Source organism: Neofelis nebulosa, chromosome 7, assembly GCF_028018385.1.
Source record: "Neofelis nebulosa isolate mNeoNeb1 chromosome 7, mNeoNeb1.pri, whole genome shotgun sequence".
In the NCBI taxonomy this organism is placed as follows: domain Eukaryota; kingdom Metazoa; phylum Chordata; class Mammalia; order Carnivora; family Felidae; genus Neofelis; species Neofelis nebulosa.
The window spans coordinates 3,702,160-3,721,522 of NC_080788.1; the positions used below are offsets into that span (position 1 = coordinate 3,702,160).

The window sequence follows — 19,363 nt, forward strand, 5'->3', positions numbered from 1 at the left end:
TCTGACCCTTGCCTGTCCCGAGACCTTGTTAGGTTGGTTTGGGGGTTCCATGATCTTTGGTGTTCTGTTTGTCCTATCCCTGAGGGGGTTTTGTTTTGTTTGTTTTGAGAGAGAGAGAGAGAGAGAGAGAGAAAGGGGGGGAGAGAGAACGCAAGCAGGGGAGAGGGGCACAGGAGACAGATTGAATCTCAAGCAGGCTCAATCCCATGACCCTGAGATCATGACCTGAACCGAAATCAAGAGTCAGACATTCAACTGACTGAGCTATCCAGGCGCCCCTCCTATCCCTGAGTTTTTAAACACAACTGGTCTACCCCACATGATGCCAGAGACAATGCAGAGAAAACTGCAACAGTGCTGAGCCCACCCCGAGAGCCAGAGGGTCAAAACATCAGCATTCAGGTAACTGACATGATCAAGTTCCCCTACCCAGAAACTGTCCCAAATGACCCAAGAAAAACAGACCTTTGGAATACCAATAGTTTTGAATAAGAGACTTGAAATGATGCTAATCATATGATACAAATTCTAAGAAATTTTTTTTTTATCAAGTGCAGGCAGGACCAGATGAAAAAAAAGTCACTAAGGGCAGATCCTTATTTTTATTATTTTTGTTATTTTCTTAGAGAGAGAGAGACAGAGAGAGAAAAAGCACACACAAGTGGGGGAGAGAGGCAGAGGGAGAGAGAGAAAATCTTTTTTTTTTTTTTTTCCAGAGAAAGAGTGTGAGTAGGTGCATGCAGGATAAGGGCAGAGGGAGAGAGAGAGAAGCTTATGTAGGCTCTGCACTGAGCGGGGCTCAATCCCACCAACTGTGAGATCGTGACCTGAGCCAAAATCAAGAGTCGGATGTTCAACCAAGTGAGCCACCCAGGCGCCCCAGGGCAGGTTTTTAAACGTCCGTTCTTAGGGAAGTGGTGCCTAGGAACATTATGGGAGCAAGTAAACAAAATCTAGATGTGGAGGGATGACAGCTGGGAACCATAACAAAGACGGGGAGGCAGGAACAACTTAACTGGAAGTCTCTAACCATGGCTCAAAGTCAAAGGTAGCTGGGAAAGCGAGAAGCCACACCAAAACAAGTCTGTGCGCCCAGCTCCCACAATCAGCCCTTTATGGTGCTGGATGAATAAAGCTGCGATAAAAGAAACTATATGATCAAGAACGGTATTTAAAGTATTTAACAACTAGTAAGGCACAGGCACCAGCCAATCAGATGTCAGCTGTAACTACGGCTACGTCCAGGCTGGTAGGTAGTTGTGTAACTCTTCCCAGATCCGTTCCTAACAATCTTAAAGATGGATTTCTAAGGTACCCAAGCAAACAATGGGGGAACTATGGTAGAACACATGTTTTGTTCGCTAAAGACACCCAGTTTCCTTCTTGGGTCCATGGCAGGAGTCCACATTCCCATCCCCTGGAAGTCAGGTGTGGCCATGTGACTTGGATCCTGTGTCTCCCTCTCTCTCTGCCCCTCCCCCACTCATGCTCTGTCTCTCTCTGTCTCAAAACTAAATATTTTTTTAAAAAGAGAGAGAGAGGGACGCCTGGGTGGCTCAGTCAGTTAAGCTCTGACTTTGGCTCAGATCATGATCTCTCTTTCATGGGTGTGAGCCCCTCATCGGGCTCTGTGCTGACAGCTCTAAGAGCTTGGAGCCTTCTTTGGATTCTGTGTCTCCCTCTCTCTCTCTGACCCTCGCCTGCTCATGTTCTGTCCCTCTCTGTCTCTTAAAAAAATAAAATGTTAAAAAAATTTTTTTTAAAAAGAGAGAGAAACAGAGGAAACAAAAATAGCAGCAGGCTAAAGTCCTAACATAACATACAATTGTAACGTATCAATAAACACATTAAATGTAAATGATTGAAATAACCAAACGCACAGGTATACCAGATAAAGACTGGTAGAATGCACTAGACAGACAGACAACTCAACTATATTCTCTCTATAAGAAACTCCCTTCAGATACAATGGTATATATAGATAAGTTGAAAATGAAAGAATACTAAAGTAAAAGGAAAATTTATATTGTGCTAGTATTATGTTTAAGAGCAATTTTTACAAAGGAGAGACTACCTTAATATCTGATGAACTCCAGAGCAAAGAAAATTACCAGGGACCCAGAGGAATAGTCCACCAAGCAAACACAGGAATTTTAAATGTTTATGTGCCAAACAACAGAGCTTCAAAACACATGAAGCAAAAACTGATAAAGCTGAAAGGAAAAACAGACAAATCCACAATGGGGATTTCAACACCCTTCTCTCAGTAATTGACTGAAGAACTAGCGAGGAAATGAGCAAGGATAGAGAAGAAGTAAACAATACTGTCGACCAGCCAAACGTAACTGATATTTAACGAACCCTCCACCCAACAACAGCAGAATATACATTCTTTCATCTAATGGAACGTTCACCAAGAGAGACCGCATTCTGGGACATAAAACAAACCTCAATGAAGCATACAGATTGAAAGGCAGAGATGACGTGATTATCTGTTTAATCACTTCCAATTTGCCCAACTGGAGAGGGAGGGATTCTCCTCCAGGGTTATAGGAATGGCCAGACACCTGACAGCTGACACTGGACCAATGAGACAGACAACGGATTACTAATCACATACTCATAGCCCGGGGAGAAGAGGACACATCATGCCATGCAGTGGCACATGGGGGTGTCACTGGGGAACAGAATAAACAAGCAGGGACAGAGGCAGGCAGGCAGGTATTATCAAGACGTGACCTCTTGGTTCCTTATGGGGGATGTGATTGGCTTGTTTGAGTAATTCTGTAGTCTGGCAAGGAACTGAAATCCACTACTCGGATCTAAGCAGGAATAGGGGCATCTGGGTGGCTCAGTCGGTTAAGCATCCAACTTCAGCTCAGGTCATGATCTCACGGTTTGTGAGTTCGAGCCCCACATCGGGCTCTGTGCTGACAGCTTGGAGCCTGGAGCCTGCTTCAGAGTCCACGTCTCCCTCTCTCTCTGCCCTTCTGCCACTCATGCTCTATCTCTCTCTCAAAAATAAAAATAAGTATTAAAAAAAAAAGCAGGAATCTTGCCTGGCCCTCTAGATAAGGAAGGTTGCTTGTCTAGGGGACCATATCTGTGGGAGCAGAGTGGGGAAGAGAACCTATAGTAAGACCATTCTAGACCCTCCCAGTTTCCCCAGATATCAACACAGCACATAATATCGGGCCTTAATTTTACACCTTACTCCACGTCATCTATTTACAGAATCCTAAGGAATACACACACGCGCGCGCACACACACACACACACACACACACACACACACACATACCTCCTAGAAACAATATACGAGTTTAGAAAGGTTGTAGGCTCTAAGAGCAATACCCCAAAACCAATTGTTTCCTATGCATTTGCAATTAACATGTGGATAATGAAATGCAAACCCCAATACCATTTACAACCATTCAAAAAAAGAGGAACCGTGTAGGTACAAATCTAAAAGACATGTTCAGGATTTTACAAAACACTTACAAAAGAAGTCAGAATTGATGTAAATAATAAAAAGTCAGGCCATGTTCAGGGATTGGAAGACTCAAGATAGTTAAGATGTTTATCCTCCCTCAAACTTATCAACAGGTTCAACATCATTCCTATCAAAAATCTAGGAAGACTTTTTGTATATATACAAGCTTATTAAAAAATTATATGGAAATGCAAAGGTGCTAGAATAGCTTAAGCCATCTTGATAAAGAAGTTAATAAAGTAGGAAAGGAGCATCGTACTCGACTTTAATACTTACTTTATAGTTACAGTAACAGAGACAATGTCATGTTGGAGGAGGGATAGACATATTGATCAATGGGACAAAATGTAGAGTCCGGAAGTAAACCCCCACAGGTATTTTCCCAATGGATTTCAGACAAAGGAGCAGAAGTAATTCATTGGAAGAAGGACAGTTTTTTCAACAAATGACGCTGGAGCATTTGGACATCTACAGGCAAGAGTAAGTCTTACCCTTAACCTCACACCTTATACAAAATTCAAAATGAATCACGAATTTAAACACAAAGTATAACAAAATATGAAACTTTTAGAAGAAAGCATAGGAGAAAATCTTCAGGACCTAGGGCTGGGCAGAGTTCTTAGCCATGACAACAAACACCATGATTCACAAATGAAAAAAAAAATACAAAACAAAACAAAATGAGGGGCACCTGGGTGGCTCAGTTGGTTAAGCATCTAACTTCGGCTCAGGTCACGATCTCACAGTTCATGAGTTCGAGCCTTGCGTCGGGCTCTGTGCTGACCACTCAGAGCCTGGAACCTGCTTCGGATTCTGTGTCTCCCTTTCTCTCTTACCCTCCCCAACTTGTGCTCTGTCTCTGTCTCTCTAAAAAATAAATAAACATTAAAACAATTGAAAAAAGAAAGAAAAAAACGGATAAACTTGACTTCATCAAAACTGACAGCTTTCAGTCTACAAAAGACCATACGTCAGAGGATTTTAAAAAAATCAAGCTACAGACCAGGAAAAAATACTTGCAAACAGCAAACCCCACAGAGAGAATTCTTACATACCAGAGAAGCTACGACGCCTTCGTTATCCTGACCATTCTATCAAAGAGAAAGCAGGGAAGGATGTCTGAATTCCAAATGCGGAACACGGATTAGGCCTCCCTGTGAACTTCGACTGCCAGCTCTGGTCTTCTGTTAGTTTCCACGAAGATCTCTTTCTTTCCTGACCTCATCAGGGACTGTCAGTCAATGGACTTGTTAATTGAATCTCAGAATTATGTGCTAACCCTACCATCTTCGAATACAAAACAGAGCTCTGAGCTCAGTGAGTACATCCACATGGCAGTTACAGAAAGATGCCCACGTCCTATGTGCCACGTGCCTTTGGAAGGACAAGCTTCCTTGGCTATTCCTAGACTGGAAAAATCCATTAACTCTCTCCAGGAAACCACTCAAGGGCTAGCCTAGGGAGAACCCTGGGAGCCAAGGCTTGCTCAAAACACCTGTGTCCTGGGGTGGGCCCCAAAGCGGATCAGCGGACGACACAGGAAACAACCAGAATGAGGTCAACAAGGACGGAGACACGTGGCCTGTCACTCCCAAGGGATTCACCAATGCCCCACTGAGGAAGGACGGGAGCCTGCATCAGCACACCGTCTGGGTCACCGTGTGCCCCTATGTGTGCGGGTGCCTATTTATTGGCTTAATCAATCAACTACATAATCAACTGCGGCTCGCTCATTCCGCAGCCTGCATTGGGCTCTTCCCGTTGTCTGCTAAAGTGCCAGGTCGCTAAGTACATTGCCAAGGACGTGCCAGCCACCGGCAGTCAGCAGCCCGGTACACAGCGGGCACCACCCAGGTGAACAGCGGCCTCCCACCGGGGCTGAACGGAGCCCGCCAGACCATGGCCACCTGCCACGCCACGCGTCCCTTCCCTACTCCCCGCACCACATGCGCTCCTGCCTCTCACAATGGAAGTGGCTGATGCATCCCAGAAAGGGTTTACAGAGCCTGCAGCACAAGTGCTCTGCCCCCCGAAGCCGTGAACGGCGACGCCTGCCACAGGCTGGGGCCTCCCAAGGATGGGAGGGAGGGCCTGGAGGTCAGCTCACAGCCACCGGGCTTCTGCCAGGACGCAAGGCCACAAAGCCCATCCTGAAGCATGAGGCAAAGGCCTGGCCAGGGTCTGGGAAGGTCTTCTCTCATCAGAGGACCATGAAGGAGGGAGTATTAGTAGCTACTGTTCCACTGGCCACCGCTCCGGGGAAAGGAGGCTCTGTGTTCTAAATGCAAAGTGTGCGCTGAAAGGAATTTGTTTTAAGCAGCCACAGGGCACTGGACCCGCTTCAACCAGCCCATCGCACGCATTCCCCTCTTCTCTTCCCTCCCAACCCGAGCGAAGGATGAACACAAGTTATTGTTAACAGATGGGCAACCCTTCCTTGAGAAGGACAGCCATGCCCTTCACCTTCGGGCTGGCGTCTTTCCATCAGTACCTCCAACCCTCAGTCCCAGCAAACGGGCATGAATCCAAACCAATGAGCCGAACCAGACAAGCAGAAGATGTCTTCATAAGCCCTGCCTTCACCCCAGCAGAAGATTCTGCCTGCTTTCTCCTTTCCAGAATCATCTGGAGTCCTGTGTCCCAGATCCCACTGAGTAACAGCAAGTTTCCCTTGTAATTTTACCCACCCCTCCCCCAACTGACGGGCACTGTATTTTTGGACTTTAACATGTATGGGCCTCTTTTTTTCATAAAATTATAAAGTCATAGTTAATCCGTTTCATAGCATTGCTTAAAATATACTCCTAAATGAGCTACACCAGCGCTCAGAATTCCAGGCTCTGAAAACCAAGGCGGTTGCTTCTCTCTAGATTTAAGGGTGATGAAGTTAATAAATCTTTTAAAAAAATTTTTTTTTGATGGGGCGCTTGGGTGGCTCAGTCGGTTAAGCATCCGACTTCGACTCAGGTCATGATCTCAGTACGGTTCACGAGTTCGAGCCCCACGTCGGGCTCTGTGCTGACAGCTAAGAGCCTGGAGCTTGCTTTGGATTCCGTGGCTCCCTCTCTCTCTGCCCCTCCCCCACTCACGGCCTACCTCTACCTCTCTCTCTCTCAAAAACAAACATTAAAAAAAATTTAAAAAAGAGAGAAAACCTGAATATTCCAATAATCGTATAAAAATTTTAAAAAGCCTTCAGAGAATATTTTCCCAAAAAGGTTCTGTGCCCCATTTACTATCAAGTTCTTTCAAATCTTCAAGGAACAGGTTATTCCTGTGCTATTTAAACAGATCAAGAAAAGAAAAAAAATGATGGAAAATGCTCTAACCCATTTTTATGAAGTGAACAAAAATCTTGATATAAAAACCTGAAAAATATAATACTAACCAACATTACTTATGAATACAGATGTCGTACTTTCCAACAAAATGTGTGCAAACCGAATCCAGCTGAATATTAAAAAGACAATATATCATGGCCAAGTTCAGTTAATGCCAGGAGCACAGAGATGATTCGATATTAGGGAGCTCACTGATATGATTCATTGTGTTAGTAGGTCAGAGGAGTAAAAGAATATGAGCATCTAGATCATTCTGAAGAGCCCTGATAACATGCATGCTGGCAACGACACTTCTGTGTGCACACCATTGGCAACAGTTCAGCAGAAGAACCTACCACCCCGGGGAGACCAGAGCTACACTGGGTGAGGGGCAACCAGACCTGGGAGTTGTGCTAGGAGTATGCCTCACTCATCAACCCTCTCCCTCCAGCCAAATGTCAGACAAGGACAATCAATACACACAAAAGGACACAGAGTATGGGGTCTATTGACCGGGGCGGTGTTTTCTCAAACTGTAAACACAGCCTGTTAGTGGGTCATGAACTTAATTTATTAGGTCTTAACCAGCCATTTTTTCCCCATAGGATCAAGTGGAATGGACTGGGTAAAAAAGCAAATGTCACTGTGAAGGCTTCATAGAAAGAATAAGCCTTGTTTCTTGAAACTTTTGTTCCAGTAATATGAACACATATATACATACATGCATTGAGTCATGATGTAAAGTATACTTCCTCCTGGCTGACTTTACATCGCAAAGTGAGACACTGCTACAATTTCCCAGTTCAGCGATATGAGTTGATGATGATGGTGTAAATGTGGTGATTAAAGTGTGCTCTCCAGAGCTATCTACACTCCGTTGAAAAGCCTGGTTTTGTGTCTATCAGTTGATGAATGGATAAAGAAGATGTGATACACACACACACACACTCACTCACTCACACAAATGAATATTATTCAGCCATAAAGAAAGAATGACATCTTGCCATTTGCAATGACATGGATGGAGCTAGAGTGTATTAGGCTAAGCAAAATAAGTCAGTCAGAGAAAGACAAATACCATATGATTTCACTCATATGTGGAATTTGAGAAACAAAACAAATGAGCAAAGGGAAAAAAGAGAGAGAGAGATAAGCCACAAAACGGATTCTTAACTATAGAGAACATACTGATGGTTACCAGAGGGGAAGTGGGTGAGGGGGTGGGGGAAATAAGTGATGGGGATTAAGGAATATATCTGCCATAAAGAGCACCGGGTGATGTATGGAATTATTGAACCACTATATTGTATGCCTGAAACTAATTTAACACTGTATGTTAACTACCTGGAGTTAAAATAAAAACTTTGAAAGAAAAAAGAAAAAAGAAAATCCTGGATTTACCAGATTAGATTAGATTAGCTGAAAATACTCACAGAGCACCTGGGTGGCTCAGTCAGTTGAGCGTCCAACTTTGGCTGAGGTCATGATCTCACGGTTTGTGAGTTCGAGCCTCATGTCAGGCTCTGTGCTGACAGCTCACAGCCTGGAACCTGCTTCGGATTCTGTGTCTCCTCTCTCTGCCCCTCTCCTGCTTGCACTCTGTCTCTGTCTCTCTCAAAAATAAACATTAAAAAAAAAATTCACTTCTACCCCTCACCTCCCACTACCACACACACATTCGTACACAAATAATCTCTATGGGAGGAGCTTACCTGCCCACCCCAGTGATTGGGGCTTAGCTTTATAACTTGCCCAGGCTTCATAGCAGGTCAAGGTACCTCCCCACTCCCTGACTATGGCTTCCACTATGTGAGTTGCTTTGGCCAATGGGATGTTAGCAAAAATGGCTCCAGGAGAAGTCACAAGAAAGACCGTTGTGCACTCGGACTTATTCCCGTGTGTGTCTGTTATCATCAAGAGAGGAACACCCCTGGCTAGCCTGCTGGTCTCACCAAGGGGGGACAAGAGACACATGGAGCAGACCCCCATTCTAAAATATCCCCATCAGAACAGAACCCTCACAAGGTCAACAAATACAATTTTTTTTAAATAGAAACATTAGCAAAATGTAGTCAATGAACACGTATCACTAGATAAATTTCTCAGAACAACAGCCACGGATAAATTATAGACAACCTGATCGCTCTTTTAGAAAGCTCAGTGGAAATATGAAAGTTTAAAGAAAACATTTAAGATCGTGGAAAAAGTGAGCTTAGAAAAAGAATGGTGAAAATAAAAAATAAAAACGTTACAAATTTGTCTTTTTTTAAGTTTATTTGTTTTTGAGAGAGAGAGAAAGAGAGCAAAGGAGGAGCAGAGGGAGAGAGAAAGATAAAGAATCTGAAGCAGGCTCCAGACTCCGAGCTGTCAGTGCAGGGTCCGACACCAAATGAACCATGAGATCATGACCTGAGCCAAAGTCGGATGCTTAACTGAATGAGCCACCCAGGTGCCCCAAAACATTACAAATTTGAATGTAAAAGCCTTTCCTGCACACACAATACACACTTATAAAGATTAAAAAAAAAACTATTTACATAAAAATTATTTACGTAATGTCCAGACGAAAATACAGGACTTCAGAACAGAGAAGAAATCACGTAGCTATCATGGCAGACAAACCAAGGCACAAACAAGGGGAAAAAATCAGATTGGCCACACAGTTCTCTTCAGTAATAATATCCAATGTCAAAAGGCCCGGAGTCGATATTTACAAAGACCTCAGGGAAAAAGTGAGAAACGTTTTACCTCGTTGATTTTTTTCTTCTTTTTAAGATATATTAACTATACGTATGTTGGATCTTCTTTCATCAGTTTTCTATTACCATGTATTTGTTTGTTCATATTCCATTGTGTAGAATGCCTGTTGATCTGGCACATCCCCAGCTGCTTAACCCACTGTGTTCCTGTTTCCTCATGGTGTCAGCACTGCTGAAGAGTAGCACAGGGAGGAGGGAGGAGAGGACATGAGGGATGAGCCATCCAGTGCTTCAATTCTGCTTTGCTGTCTGGCTCATACTGTAATTAAGCTCTCTCCTTTTCTTGAGAACAATATCTTCCTTTTACTGTCACCACTGGAAGGTCCGTGAGGTCTAGGAGGACCCCTAATCCACAGCCTTTCGTTCTGGGAAGTGCGGCTCCCTCCCCCTACCTCATCTCCCTTCCCTTTCCCCTTCAGCAGACTCCCTGGGCAGAAGGTCACCTTGAACATCTAGACAAAAAAAAATGTGTGTCAAGAAGTTCCCCCTTCAACTCTGAGTCACTTGCCATTTTTGATGTCAAGTAAGGCCTCTTTGGGGATGATACCCACTTCTTTTTGAGCCCCATCAAGGCTCCCAATGCCACTGTCCTTACCAAAAGTTTATTAGATAGGCACAGTTTGTGACAGTCACCCTTGGGGAAATCTCTGTCCTGCTCACAGTCCAAAGAAACACATGTCAGCCTCCAGGATCCTCTCTCACTCGGGTCTAGAATCCACAGAACTCAGAAAAAAATGCTTCACAGTTTGTGTTGAGAGGCCAGTTCCATTTCCTTGTTACACTGAAGATAAACTTTGTTCTTTTTGTTGTGTGTCTGTTTTGTGTAGTTTTGAGGGGAAAAAATCCTTGTTACTCCCCCATTACACCAAATCCCATTTAAAACAGCAGAATTTTTGTGCTTGGAACTTGACCAAATCCTTTGAAAGACCTCTGGATTAGTCAAAACTATAATAATGAAGACAGGTCTTGACTTAATAGATACTGAACCCACCATAAAGCTATAGTAAAATAGTTTGTTAAGAAATATGGTATTAGCACAGGAAGACACTGACAGATTAATTAACTAAATATATTCCAAAATTAAAATGTTAATGTTTAAAAAAATACTAGAAGAAGACAGACATGCATATATTTTCTCTCAGTTATTTCCAAGCATGATGCAGAGGCAAAGTATACGACTTGAAAATTATAAATGTCAGTGTATCCAAGATATAAAGATAAAAATTAATGACAAAATGGGAAAATTACTTGCAACATGTGAAAGACAGGAGGTTAATATACTTTATAAATAAAGAACACTTACAAATTAACAAGAAATTCTCAGTAGAAAAATATAGGCAAAAATATGACGATAAAATCTGTTATACTATTTCTAACGTCTTAAGGAAACCTTACACAAAACCAGTAATAAGGAGAGCCCAAAAGTATTTTTGAGAATCTCTCATTACTAAGATTTCCTTAATTAAGTCTGATATTGCTAACTTTTGCAAAGTAATAACACATATTGATAGAAGCTTTCTGAAAGACAATTTGATCGTATAAATTTAAGATCTTAAAACTGCACATAGCTTTTGACCCCCAAATTATGTCTCAACAAATACATTTTTCCAGAAATGTATTCAAAGAAAATAATCACAAAGGTGAGCAAGGATGGTTCTGCTTGAATTTTTGTAGCAGCATAATTTGTAATAGCAAAAAAACTGATCAACCTGAAGGTTCAGCAGTAAAGAATTAGTTAATAAAATATAGGACATCTAAATGATGCAGTATTATGAAGACATTAAATACTACTATAGAAAAAATATTTGAGGACATATGGAAATATTCCTCACACTGTTAAATATTTAAAAAGTTATAACCAAAATACAGTGTAATCACTTTTTAAAAGATGCATACACGTTAATATTCCAGGAAGAATATTAGCAATACATATATACCACAAAATCCTAATAATTGGTAGAATTGATGGTTATTTTTAGCATTTTTGTCTTTCCCTGTGTTCTCCATATTTTTTCTAATAAATATGTTTTATATTTTTAAATCAGGAAAAAATACAATGGAAATTTCAAAAGAGTGAAGAGAATTTAAAGTCCTTTAATACCATAAATGAGTTCTTATTAATAAAATAGGTATTCTTCCTTTTTAAAAAGTATTTTCAAAATAAAAGGCTATTATATTTATAAGCGAAGGCTTGGAGAACAAATGCATTTCTGAGTATTTGACCACAATAATTTATAGCATACATTGGCTGGAGCTGTTCAGTGCTGACAAATTCCAGAAAGTAATTGCATAAAATACTTGGAGAGGAAATTGCTTTATGCTTCCATGCTATTTATGGAAATTAGCATCTTTGTAAAAATAAACTGAGAGCAATCACAATCATAAACCTTGCAATGTGGTTTCCATAAGATGTCAGCTTTGGTGCTTTTAGATCCATTAGCAACATAGTGGGGGAACGCTGCCCACTTTTCTGTTATGAAACAATTACATAAAATTGGTGTTTTCCTCTTGTATCTTTAATCCCTTCTTTTCTCCTAGATGCTTCCCTGAGGAGTACATATATACTGATATGCTCACTCTGCTCAGATCCTACTTCCCTCTCAAAGAGCATCACACATGTCCTTTATTCAGTGCCTCACCTTCTGCAATCGACATCTTGCCCTGAAACTATTCCTTCAGCCATCACCAACCATTTCACAAGATCAGGGTAAGTTTTCATTTTCATGTGCCCCTAAAACTTGTTCAAAACCTGAAGAAATCTCCAATTCTTCCCCCACCCCTCTCTATCCCACACGATCACTTGTCAGGATCTATCTCATCAGGTTCTTAAATGTTTCCATACTCACCCTCTTGTCCATGGCTAACTCCCACCCACACACTCTCGTGAACTGAGTTGAAGGACTCATTACCAACCTGGACCGGTGCCAGCTGCCTCACGAGTACCCTCTGCTCATGTGCATCACCAGTGGTCCAAGGGAATCTTAATGGTGCCTCCCATCACCTCCTGAACACCCACAGGACTCCATGCTGCCCGCCAAAGAAAGCCCTCTTTATCAATGACTTATTCAACTTGCTCGGCAAGGTCCTGTCCAGTAAGACCACAAACTGCCTTTGTTTATACCTGGTGCCACCACGTACCCTACTCTTCAAACATATGGTATCAATGGAAGCAGAGGGGTGGAAACTGATTTAAGAGGCATTTTTGAGATGGAACAAATGGAAATTGGTGGCAGAATGGGTACAGGGCAGGGCAGCAAAGAACACATCTATGGTGATCCCAGGATTCTGGCTCAAATGACCAAATGATGGAGAATCTAAGCACTGAGACAGAGTTGGTGGGGGGGGGGGGGAAGGGCATTGAGGACTTCCCTCTAGGAAGTATCACGTTTAAGGCCCCCAGGGAATATCGAAGGGAGCTGACTAGTAGCTCATGGATATTGATGTGCAGTTCATGGAAGAGACAGTCGGAAGCCTCTCCGAGATGTTGCGCCTCTTCCATTTTGGAGAAGTGTTTGAGTTTAGAAAAAAAGGGAAAAAAGGAAAGAAAAGAAAACAAAAGAAAAGAAAGGAAAAGGAACGAAAGGAAAGGAAAGGAAAGGAAAGGAAGAAAAGAAAAAGAAAAAAGAAAAGACAGGAAAAGGAACGAAAGGAAAGGAAAGGAAAGGAAAGGAAAGGAAAGGAAAGGAAAGGAAAGGAAAGGAAAGGAAAGAAAAGCCAAAAGAGACTTTCCAAACTTGTGTTTTATTTCCAATGTTTACATTTAGAAGTTAATGTAAAATAGAAGATACCTTTTTATCTTTTGATTGTATGTAGAATCTTACTTGAAGAGAACTTTTGAAAGCCTGAATCACTCTGAGATCTAGGTCCCCTGGTGATAAGCCCCAGGCAGGCGGCTCTGGAGAGAAAACCAGAGGAGTGACTGACAGAAGATGCCTGGGGAGAGCGTAAGAAGACAGAAGAGACAATGTGCAGAACTCTAGAACTGAGCAGCTTGTAAAAAGAGCCAGAGATGGGAAGGACACAGAGACAAAGGAAAGGCATCAGGCGTCACAATGACAAATGAGGAGAGGGCTCCCCTTCATTCTTCCACTGGATTCTCACGGGATCTACCCAATGACTCCATCCTGCAGGTGCAGGCCTTGGGGGCAGCTTGGGAAGAAGGCGGACTCTGCCTCCAGGACAAGCTTAAGTCCTTCTGCTCAGGATCTGTCATGTCAATCAGCACAGCTTGGAATCTGCATCCCAAATCACTGTGGAGGGGGACGTCACTCGGGGAATGCACGTGTGACATAAAACCCAGAGTGCTGGAAGAACTCCACCCAGAATAAAACAGGATGAAGAGAAAAAGCGCCACAAGGTGTACCAAATGTGTAGCAAAGCACATTCATCTACGGAAAAATTACTCTAAGGAATATTCAAATAAGTAAGCAAAGACGTGAGCGTAAGATGTCCATCACAGGTAGCTGATGGCAAACACAGGCAACCGAACCATCTTGGAAACAACCCAAAGGTCCAACAAAGAAACAACGTGTGTAAACAAATGGTTACGGTATATCCATAAGTGCAATGAACACCGCCATTCCAAATGGAAACGCAGACATATACGTACCGACAGGGAGAAATATTCATGATATACTGACTGAAAACAATGATGTCTAACAGTGTGGTTAGCATGATCCCACTAATCAAAACATAACACGTGTATTTATATGACATCTGTGCATAGACAAAGCCTGGAAGATTACACATGAAAACATTGATAGTTGTCTGGGTGGTAGGGGTAAGGCAGATTTTTTACTTTGATTTTCCTCTCATCATCTACCTCTGCTATTTTTCTACAACTTAAATTTTTATGCACATAACTTACCTGCTAGCGGTCAGTGCCGCTCGACACAGGATGTCAAGCTATGGCAAGGAGCTCAATCGACTCATCACTGTCATTCTCTTAGACCTCTTCTCTAGATGGGGAGTGGCCAGAAAAGTGCCCCAGAACTTGGCCGGGAAGTCCTGAAGGTGGGGGACCAGGCAGGTGAGAGTAAGAGAGATGGAAAATGGTTCTACCGGGGGTTCCGTGGTGTCGTAAGAAGCCACTGTGAAGGGTGAGCGTAGGTGTGTGTGCCTCTACAACCACTGCCCACGCAGGACCCAGGTCAATCAAGAGCACACCGACACATCTATCACCTCGGCTGAGTCCGCCGTCCTCCTCTCCCGGGTCAGGGAACAGGTTCTGAGGAGAAGGGGGAATTCTGCACCTGTGCTTGGATTCTGCCTTCTGATGCAACAGGGATGGGGTGAAGGCCAAACAGTCTAATTATTATGGTGTAATGTCTGTGGTGAGAGAAGGGAAGACCCACCACCATGGCCAGAGCCAACACCGAGATGAGAACCACAGACGCCGAGGCCTCCGCCAAGGTGACGGCCACCCAGACAAAACTGCTGTCGAGACCCGAACCACCAAAATATCCAGAGTCTCTGAGACCACGACTCCACTCGATTCCAGAACTGATGGTACCAGAAGGATGGATCAAAGACCAGAAATAACACCGGAGGGGATCAGTGAGACCAGGACTGCCAAGAACCACCTAAAAGAACCACCCTTAAAACTTCAGACCAGAACCACTGAAACCCAAATCGCTGGGACCAGAACCGCCACCACGACTCGCACTAACTAGACCTCAGTGTCTAATTTTGGAGTCAAGACATTCGACGGGACCTTTCCCAATGACCTTAAGACCGTAAGACATGGGTCTTAAGGGCCAAAGTGGTGACAAAGGGGAGGTAAGGACCTCACATTCTAAAGAGAGGGGCTAACATTAGGCATACACCTGCCGCAGAGCTCGCAGGGAGGGGCAAGGCCAAGTCCTGCATCACCTCCCTACTCTCTAAGCCCGACTGAGATTCACTGAAGAAAAAGATCATTCACAGAGAACGCACGGGGGTGGGGGGGCCTGCAAGGCGAGACTGGCCTTCCACTCCCCAGATGTGCATCCACTCAGACTGGCTCTGCTGATCAAGAAGCGGAGAACCGAAGGCGGCCGGCAGGACAGAGAGAGGAGGCGGCGTGGAGAATCCGATGCCTCCACCGTCTGCACGGCAAGGAAGCGTGCGTTCCCTACGGATCAAGCGGGCAACGACAAAGGGAGCTGGGCTGTCTCTCTTTAACTGGAGTGTGGCTGACACACAATGCGACGTCTGTTGCAGGTGGACGAGACGGTGATGGGGTGAGTCCGTGTGTTCTGCTAGGGAGCTGGGTTTACAACGCCTTGCGTGCCTGGACCCCGCCCCACGAAGCTGCCCGCTAGGCAAGGAGAACTCAGCAGCGATGGGCGTGCTGGGCCTCCTGCTCCAGGAAAGGGAGAACTGAAGAACTCACACCAGCCACCCGAGGACACGAGAGTCGCCGACGGCCCGACAGGCAGTGGCAACTACCAGAGAGAAGTGTCCAGTGACACAGAAAGCTGTCTGCTCTCCTCCCCGTCCCCGCTCCTTATTTCCAGTGCCAGGAAGGCTGGACCCAGCAGAAGTATCCCCGAACCAGTCCTCACCACTGGTTGAGGTGAGACGAGAAAGACCACGGCAGGACGTCACGTCACATGCCTGGAGCCACGTGTGGAGCCTACCCGAGACAGAAGGGAGGTGACATTGAAACCAAAGCGGGGAATCCAAATTTGAAATCGGACTGGACTTTTTTTTTTTTTTTTTTTAATTTTTTTTTTTCCAACGTTTTTTATTTATTTTTGGGACAGAGAGAGACAGAGCATGAACGGGGGAGGGGCAGAGAGAGAGGGAGACACAGAATCGGAAACAGGCTCCAGGCTCCGAGCCATCAGCCCAGAGCCCGACGCGGGGCTCGAACTCACGGACCGCGAGATCGTGACCTGGCTGAAGTCAGACGCTTAACCGACTGCGCCACCCAGGCGCCCCTGGACTTTTTTTAAATGAAAAAAAAATGAAAGTAAATCTGCCCAAGACGTCACTAAGGAATTGACATGGAGGGGATGGGCCAAAGCGTGGCTGGAGCCGGCGACTGGCAGCGTGTTTATACCCCGAGTGGGTGTAAGACCTTCCCAAAGCAGGCGGCTGCAGGGGAGCACTAGAGCGGTGGCAGCTGACTTCTCAGGGAAGACCGGGGTCCCCAAGGAGAGGACCTGGGGCGAAAGGACGCGGCCGGGGCCCCTGACCCAGAAGGGCGAGGGAAACAGGAAGCTGCTCCAGAAACACTCAAGAACAAGTGAGAAAAACACAAGGCGGCCGACCTCATGCGTTTGCTCTGCGATCTGTCACAACCGCTTGCGGTCAGTGAATACAGGAGGTTAAGTTTTTGCTGACTTAATAAAGGAAATCTAGTTTTTATTAAACGAGTTGGCACATCCCTGCTCCTTGTGGCTCGGCTTCGCATCTTTTAATTCCCTACCAGCCACCTAGCGGCCACACTGACAAGGCAAGGAGAGGGGCGCCCGGGCGGCTCAGTCTTGAGTCTTTAAGTGTCCGGCTCTTGATTTCTGCTCAGGTCTTGATCTCACCCAGGTGAGATGGAGCTCCGGGTCGCGCCCCTGCTTAAGATTCTCTCTCCCTCTCCCCCAGTCCTTCCCTCACTCTCAATCTCTCGCTCTCAAAAAGAAAACAAAAACAAAAACAAAACAAAGAAAGGGGAGATATTGAAGAACACTCAAGGCCCCCCAGACACGAACCAAAATCTCAAGATATCCCAGAGGGGCAGCTTTGAATCAAACCCAGGCTGACCTTAGGCAGACAGCCAAGTGTCCAACCCACAAGTAGATTCTCAGGACTGACCTACCCTACACGAGAACATTCTCCCACCGCCCACATAGCGAGACTGCCCTGGCTAATCCCACTCACACCTGCCGGGAGACTCCCCTGAGAAGGTCGGCCCCACCTCCTTCCCGCCTGTACAGCACCTTCTCTCTTCGGCTGACGCCTCCTGAGTGCCCCCTACAGTACCACAGCGGAAACTGCAGGCACCCCTTAAACCCTGGTGTTCCCAGGCAACAGCCCCCACAGAGAGCTCACGTTTATTGCACACTTATTACACGCCAGACACTGTTTTTGTTTTGTCTGTTCCTTCTTTCCACTTGCAGCGGATTAACTCCTCCAAATGGTTCTCTGAGGTAGACGCCCCTCTCTACAGATGTGGAAACAGATGCGGAGAAGTCTGGGTGGACGGGTCAGGAGGTAGTGCGGCCGGGATTCGAGCGGTGGGCTGCGTGGAGGGCGCTGGAGTCTGAACCCTCCTTCCACGACCTCCTGCACCCGCCGCCCCATACGTGGAAACAACACTGCCAGAGACACACAGATATGGAAAAATCCAAAAGAGGTCACTGAGCGATTCAAGCTGGGCAAACACTGCCCTTGGCCAAAGGTCAGCAGACTGCCTCAAAGCACATTTAAATTTTTTATAGGGTGCGAGAAGACAAAACGAAACGCTGTGCCTTGAAGCCTCAGCCCCATTTGCCCAGGAAGAAATATGCGAAGCTCTCACAGCCTGTTTCAGATCTGCTGACCGGACCGAAAAGTGAGTCTCTGCCATTCGCCACCACCCTACACATCACTGACTAGAGGAACCCTAAAATCACCCTAAAAATATCTTTGTGCTAACGAAACGTATCTATTAGAATGTGATTACGGAACAGCATCAATGACACGGGGATCACGGGGGAGAAACCGTACCTTGACAGCCAGCTTCCACGAGCCACCGCAATCGTGGGGCACTGGGGCTGAAAGAGGCTTCGGAAACACCGTGTCCGAGAAAGTGAACTGAGACTCAGCCTGATCAATCTGTCCCACAGTGCGTCTCTTTATTCAAGGGTGCAACCTCGTTGAAAAGACATTAAAGCCCTCCTAAAGGGCCAGGCCCTTTGCTAGACCCGGAGGGTACACAGGCCCCTGAGCCATATGCCCAAGAAGTTACACCTGAAGAGAGGGGCTGCCTTGTTCCCACCCACATGAGGTGCTGTACTGGGCTAACAGTGGCCCGGGGGACATCACACTAAGACTCGGTCTGCACCTTTAGACCAAGGGCTCCAAACTGCTAGGCGAAATCCAGGATGCAAACATATGTGTCTGGCTTTCATGGCTTTAAAACCTGGGAGGTTTCCTAGGAAGTCCGAACGATCCAGCCCTCTTAAAAAAAAGTAGAAGATACGACAATTCTGGGCCTGTGTTCCCACCTGGCTCCGCTGGAGTGGGGCAGCGGCTGTTCTCACTAGATGGGGCATGAGCCATCCACTTTGTCACTGTCTCCGCCACTCCCCCCTGTCTCTCCGCCAATGCTACCTTTACTTCAGTCTGCCCTGTGGGCAAATAAGGACGCAAGGGGTGAGCTGGGCCCTCCCAGGCTAGTGGGAGACACGGGAGCCTAAGAAAGAACCGCAAAATAGTGTGATGTGTGTTGACACAAGTAAACTCAGAACACTTACTTCGTGGCTGAGCAAAGGTCAGAAACTGGGCTCGGCCCCTTCGTTGTGCCCTGGCCTTTCGGAGCCCAGCCTCCACCGGGCACATGCAGACAGCCATTCTAGACTGAAAAGACAGGGTCCACGACAGCCCCCCAAGTCATTGCTGGTACATGGCACCCAAGCGGTCTCAGAGCCCTGCTCAGGGCTCCGCAAGGACCCAAGGGATTTGGATCATTCTTACAGCGAGGTCAACCGGAATGCCATTTGCCGGGGGTAAGGGAGAAAATGAGATTCTCCCTGGGACAGCATGAACACCGCTCATACCACACCTTAGGTGATCTAGAACAGTGCTTGTGAGCAAGCAGAGGGAAGCCT

General features: G+C 45.5%; 1 protein-coding gene across 1 annotated transcript in view; it reads right to left on the reverse strand.

Moving 5' to 3' along the window:
* Positions 1–19,363, reverse strand: part of ADAMTSL3 (ADAMTS like 3) — a 357,244-nt gene that overhangs the window by 335,723 nt on the left and 2,158 nt on the right. The window lies entirely within an intron of this gene.